Raw genomic sequence first — 7,080 nt, 5'->3', positions numbered from 1 at the left:
CCCAAGGAGAGGGGCATTGAATAGGGGGGGGTCTATCTTTAGACCAGGTGGACATTTGAAGGGCTTGAGCTCTCAGCTTTTGCGCTTGTTTGAGTGAAACGAGGATGAGAGAATTTAATGGGAGTTAATGAAGGGGAGGTGAGAATTTATGGGCTTATTTGTTGAGACTGTTTTATATTGTAAGAACAGTGCTTGAATTCAAGAAAGAGAAGTGCAAGAGAGAGAAGGTAAGAAACAGTATGAGGGTGACTCTTGTTACACACAGGATGCACATTTATTAATGTTGCAAATTTTATTAGGCGGTCCGTGCTATTCGCAAGAGATCGAGAGTGATCGAGAGATCGAGAGTTTAGTTTGAAAATTTTAACTATTTATTTGTAAGAGATAGAGAGTTAATTTGAAAATTTTAACTACTATATTCACGGTTAAAATCACTCCACTCCTACGGGTTGGTTATGATAAGATTTATATGTTGCGCGCAGCGGAAATTTCGGCAGCACTTCGGCAGCACAACAAGAGTTAGGTCGCAATAAAAATTCTTGTTTCTCAAAGGGAACAAGAATCTGAAGCCTAATATCTCATCAGAGTGGGATATTAGCTCTTCCTCTCGTCAGCTCTAGGAATGCGCGTCGAGGGAACCTAAAAGCTATTACAAATCACACAAATAACGAGACAACCAATTTTACGTGGTTCGGCAAATTGCCTACGTCCACGGGGCAAGGAGGGGGGAGATCTACTAATAGAGGGAGAGATTACAAGTAGGGTTTACAATCACTCACAATCTAAACCCTCAAACAAACTCTCTCAAATCCCTCACAAACTCTCTCTACAAAATTTGCACCTGCAGCCGCAAAAATTCCCACGAACACCCGCACTTTTCCCTCTGCCTCAGCCGCAAAAGAGAAAAGAAACAAAGTTGCCTTGCACTGCCCTCTTGCACGAAAACCTAGAAACCAAATACATCAATATATATAGCAGCATATGTATTCGGGTGGGCCGGCCTTGGGTTCTCTCTTCACGCGTGAATCTTGATTCACACGGTTTTGTTTTTTTTCTCACGTGGGTTGTGGCCCCCACATCTTCACAATTCTCCACCTCGGTAAAGTTTTCTCAAAACTGAGCTGACACCAAAGCAACCAAATGTCTCACTTGTTGTGGCCAGTACGAAGTCAATCCACAACAAGTCGAGAACTCAAACGAGAGTCCAAACAATCTCACCCCCATCAAAATCAACTAATCCAAACCGGCTGCATCTGAAAGACTGCCTACGTATCCTCTTGTCTAAGGAATCAAGCCGAACGTAGTTCATCCAAATGGCCGTCAACGGCCTCAACAATCACGAATATGCAACAAGTTTCGACAATGATCAAACTTGTTGTTCGGAACCTCCTTAGTGAGCATATCTATCGGATTATCCTTCGTGTGGACCTTCACAATCTCCACATCGCCATCTTCAAGAACATCTCGAACGAAGTGATAACAAACATCAATGTGCTTCGTCCGCGCATGAAAAACCTGATTCTTCGCCAAATAGATAGCACTCATGCTATCATAATGAATAGTGACGGACCTCTGCGATATACCAAGTTCCTCCAAAAGTTCTCGAAGCCAAATAGCCTCCTTCACAGCCTCCGTAACTGTCATATACTCTGCCTCCGTCGTAGACAAAGCTACCGTCAACTGTAAGGTGCATCTCCAACACACCGGCGCACGGGTCAAAGTGAACACATACTCTGTCGTAGACCGGCGCTTATCCAAATCCCTGGCATAATCCGAATCAACATAGCCAATGCATAGCTGCCCACTTGTAGTGTCCCGCTCATAAACTAAACCAACATTGAGCGTACCTCAAATGTACCTCAAAATCCATTTCACGGCGTCCCAATGACCCACTCCTGGATCGTGCATGTATCTCGACACCATGCTCACTGCCTGTGACAAATCCGGCCTCGTACATACCATCGCGTACATCAAGCTCCCAACCGCACTCGCATATGGAGTCTTCGACATCAACTCTCTATCTTCAACTGACTTCGGTGAAAGACCAGCTGAAAGCTTCAAATGGGCTCCCAATGGTACACTAACTGGCTTCGTATCCATGCTAATATGGAATCGCTGTAAAACCTTCTTCAAATAAGCCACCTGTGTCAAACAAATTTTGCCCTTCTTCTTGTCTCTGCCGATCTCTATTCACAAAATACGTTTGGCCTCACCCAAGTCCTTCATCTCAAACTCATTTGAAAGTTAAACTTTCAACTCATCTATAGCCGACCTGGAAATAGAGGCAACCAACATGTCATCGACATAGAGCAACAAATAAATATACGCACCTCCTTTCAACTTGCGAAAATATACGCAAGGATCAAACTGGCTCCGAGTGTACGAATGACCAAGCATAAAACCATCAAATCGTCTATACTACTGTCGAGGAGACTGCTTCAAACCGTATAGCGATTTTTTTAATCTGCAAACCAACTTATCTTTCCCTGCAGCTCGGAATCCCAATGGCTAAGTCATATATATTTCTTCATCAAGATCACCATGAAGAAATACCGTCTTCACATCCAATTGATCTAACTCCAAACCATACTGTGCCACCAAAGCTAGCAAAATCCGAATCGAAGAATACTTCACCACCGGAGTGCATACGCAACTGTGTCGGCGTACCGTGCTGGCATCTGTATGTTTCTCCTCTGTCTCCGAACCGCAATAGAATCCTGAACCTGAGCCGTCGGTTCTTGATCCTGCACATTTGTACTCGTATCCTCCGTGTCACCGTCGTGCTCACCTGGCGTCACCTCAGTCGGTACCTGCATGGATACTGTACCATCTGGACAATGTGGAGCTACATCGATCTCCACCACCTGCGATATCTCCTCCGTCGGGTTGCTCTCCACCTGATGAGAGCTAGGAAGCTTCAAGATAGAAGCCTCATCGAATGTGACATCCCTACTCAGCACGCTTGAATCCTACAAATATGGCCTTCCTAGCTCGAGGTTCCAATTTATCAGTTCTAACATGATAATATGCAGGGCACCCGAATACCTTGAGCTGGTCATAGTCATGTGCTGGCTTTCCCGACCACATCTCCATAGGGGTTTTCCCCTCAATCGCAGATGAAGACAGCCTATTAATGAGGTGGCTCGCATACGTAAGTGCCTCAGCCCAAAAGATCTTCTCCAAACCACTCTGCGATAATAAGCATCGGATCTTCTCCAGTAAAGACCGATTCAACCTCTCTGCCACCACATTTTGCTGCGGTGTATGACTAACTGTGAAGTGTCTCTTTATGCCCTCGTCTCGACATAGCTGCTGAAAGGGGTCAGAAGTATACTCACCACCGTTGTCGGATCGCAACGTCTTGATCTTTCTCCCAGTCTGCAGTTTCAATCTCTTCTTCCACTCCACAAACAAATCTAGGACTTCACTCTTCTTCGTCATGGTGTACACCCAACATCGCCTAGAATAATCATCTACAAAAGTAACGAACCAATGTCGACCACCAAGTGATGCAGTCTTGGTGGGACCCCAAACATCTGTGTGCACGTAATCCAGGATGCCCCTCGTCTGATGAATGGCAGTCCCGAACTTCACATTCGTCTTCTTGCCAAGAACACAGTGCTCACAGAACTCAATCTTCCCACTCTTGGCTCCCTTCAATAGCCCCTGCTTGCACAATGCCTGCAGTGACTTTTCACCTGTGTGCCCCAACCTATAGTGCCAAAGTCTGCTCATGTCCGCTTCTGAAATAGCTGAAGCAACCTGGCCAATCTCGGTGCTTCCCTTCAGATAATACAAATTCCGATTGCGGACTCCCTTCATCACCACCAATGATCCCTTAGTAACCTTCGCTACAACGTTTTCGAAAGTCACCTTGAATCCCTTCGCCTCCAAAGCTCCAACTGAGATAAGATTTTTCTTCAGTTGAGGAACAAATTTTACTTCCTTCAACTCACGGACTACTCCATCGTGCATCCTAATCCGCACAGTACCTATCCCACAAACGCCACAGGATTGATCATTTCCCATGACAACAACGCCCCCGTCGACTTTCTCAAAAGATGCAAACCAGTCTCGCCTAGGGGTCACATGAAAGGTAGCGCCGGAATCAAGCATCCAATCTGATGCATCCACATGGTTCACCTCCGGAGTAATCAGTAGAGAAAAGCACGAATCATCGGAATCATCGCCTTTCGCAATGTTCACCTCATTGGCCTTCGGGCCCTTTTTCTTACCATTCTCCTTCTCCTTGAGCTTCGGGCAGTCTCTCTTCCAATGTCCCTGCTCCTTGCAGAATGCACATTGGTTCTTTGTTAAATGGTGACGGCCTCTAGACTTTGACCTTCCTTTATTACCACCTTTCGGATATGGGCTTCTACCTCTCGTCGACAAGGCCTCACCTGAAGTGCTAGCACGGGAAGTCTCCTTGTCCTTCCTCCTCAAATCGTAATTGGTCAATGCGTTAGTCACTTCACTGTAGCTGATAGAAGATCTCCCGTTCAACAAAGTGAGCACGAAGGTATCATACTCCTCATCCGATAAGGAGCCCAACAAAATAATCGCCTTGTACTCATCCGATATCTTCTCATCAACATTCGCCAAGTCCGACAACAACTTAGTGTAGTTGTTCACATGAGTCGCTAGCGAGGTACCTCTGGACATCTGGAATCTGAATAACCTACGCAGTAAGTGCAACCGGTTCTCAACACTCTTCGTAAGGTATTTATTATTGAGAATTTCCCACATCTTCATCGCAGACGTCACCCCAATCACATCATACTTCAGCTCCTGTTCCAAACAGGACCTGATCACCCCACAAGCGTTCCTATTCATCTTCTCCCATATCGCCTCATCATATTTAGGTGGCCTCTCGTGAACCATGATGGTCTCTTCCAAATTCTGAGCATTGAGCGCATCTTGTACGTCGCTCATCCACAAACCAAAGTTGATTTTGCCGTCATATTTCACCACACTAATTTTAGTGTTCTGAAAACCAACTTGTATTGTACTCGTCATCGATTTGCTGATTTCACATTCTTCTCCCATTGCAAACTAACTCCAAATTATAGAGAAAGAACAAATTTGATAGAAATTAGGAACCACCCAACTGAACCCTAGATCGGATTCCAAATAGATCTCCTATCCACACGAGGAAAGCGAAATCTCCAACGACAACTCCTAATGCTATCTCCACCGAAGCCTAGAACTCCAAGAGCCAAGCTTCACACAAGAATCTTCCTCCACCAAAAAACCCTAGATCTGAAATCTGGACTCTGATACCACTTGTTGCGCGCAGGGGAAATTTTGGCAGCACTTCGACAGCACAACAAGAGTTAGGTCGCAATAAGAATTCTTGTTTCTCAAAGGGAACAAGAATCTGAAGCCTAATATCTCATCAAAGTGGGATATTAGCTCTTCCTCTCGTCAGCTCTAGGACTGCGCGTCGAGGGAACCTAAAAGCTATTACAAATCACACAAATAACGAGACAACCAATTTTACGTGGTTCGGCAAATTGCCTACGTCCACGGGGCAAGGAGGGGGGAGATCTACTAATAGAGGGAGAGATTACAACTAGGATTTATAATCACTCATAATCTAAACCCTCAAACAAACTCTCAAATCCCTCACACTATCTCTCTACAAAAGGCTGCACAAAAGGACCGCACCAGCCTTATCAAAATTCCAAACAAACAACCACAGCCTCCTGCTCCCGCACTTTTCCCTCTGCCTCAGCTGCAAAAGAGAAAAGAAACAAAGCTGCCTTGCACTGCCCTCTTGCACGAAAACCTAGAAACCAAATACATCAATATATATAGCAGCATATGTATTTGGGTGGGCCGGCCTTGGGTTCTCTCTTCACGCGTGAATCTTGATTCACGCGGTTTTGTTTTTTTTCTCACGTGGGTTGTGGCCCCCACATCTTCACATTATATTTATTTAGTTAGTGTAGCTACTATTATATCGGTTTCAGCCGATTAGTATAGTTACTATCATTACAATCATAGCTGCAAAAAAGATAATGATGTCTGCATTGATAGACATAGTTGTATGGGAGCTTGTGAGAAAGAGAGGGCAGTGGGCTTTTTTTTTTAATTAAGTGCATCATGACCACCATTGTTTTGTGATGCTGATGTTGGGGTTGGTGGTGGCTTATGGGCATGCTCGTGAGTGCCAAAACTATGATTGCGTATTATTTTTTAGGAGGTGGGAGCACCAAATTTTGTTTTATCTCATATTTTCCATTACGGGGTTGCATCAAGTGAGAAATGTATACAAGTGACATCCATTAACTGGTCATTGTGGGTTTGTAAATGCTTTAAAAACCACCGCATTGATGATTCAGCCTTTGAATGCTTCTTTAGTACTGATAAAAGATGTCAAATAAATGGTGCAAACTGTGTACCGCAGTTATTCATTAATGAAATCTCTTAAAGTTCTTCTGCTACATAAAAAGTTTGCATCCTAACATGTTTTTCATAGATTGAGCATCTTCTCGTGGACTGAAATTTGTGCATGTTTGATAAGATTTAAACCTGGATTGCTTCAGTATATTACCTTAAATTTTCTTTTATAAGAAAAGAATTTCAAACCGGTTGATGATAAAAATTAGGAGCTATAATTTATATTCTGGAGGAAGATGAGTGTCTGTTTTCAAATTTGAACTGAAACCTCCTCAAAGGCTTGTTGAACATAGACTTCCACCGCGTCTGTTATCCTATTTAGAGGATAATGCAAGTTCTTTAGCCTGACGTGTTATTTTGAAGATGTGACACATGGAATATATTAAAGCAAATTAACAATTTTATACATCCATTGTCATTAGAGCAGCTAAGATTAAGATAGAGGCTCCAAACACTAGTTATGCATATTCAGTCAATGAAAGAAATCAAAAGTATAACATAATAACATCTTAAATTATGAGAATAACAGCTATCTTACTACCCAAATTTGAGATCAACAAAATCAGTAGAAAAAAGCGACATTTTTCACAACTATAAGCTACATAAAAGACAATCCATACCTAATGTGATTAATTGTTGAGGGAAGCATCCAAAGACTCATTTAATGTATAGTTAATT

Source organism: Asparagus officinalis, chromosome 8 (assembly GCF_001876935.1).
Source record: "Asparagus officinalis chromosome 8, Aspof.V1, whole genome shotgun sequence".
Taxonomy (NCBI): Eukaryota; Viridiplantae; Streptophyta; class Magnoliopsida; order Asparagales; family Asparagaceae; genus Asparagus; species Asparagus officinalis.
The sequence above is the reverse complement of the archived record's forward strand: the minus strand, read 5'-3'. Positions refer to the sequence as shown.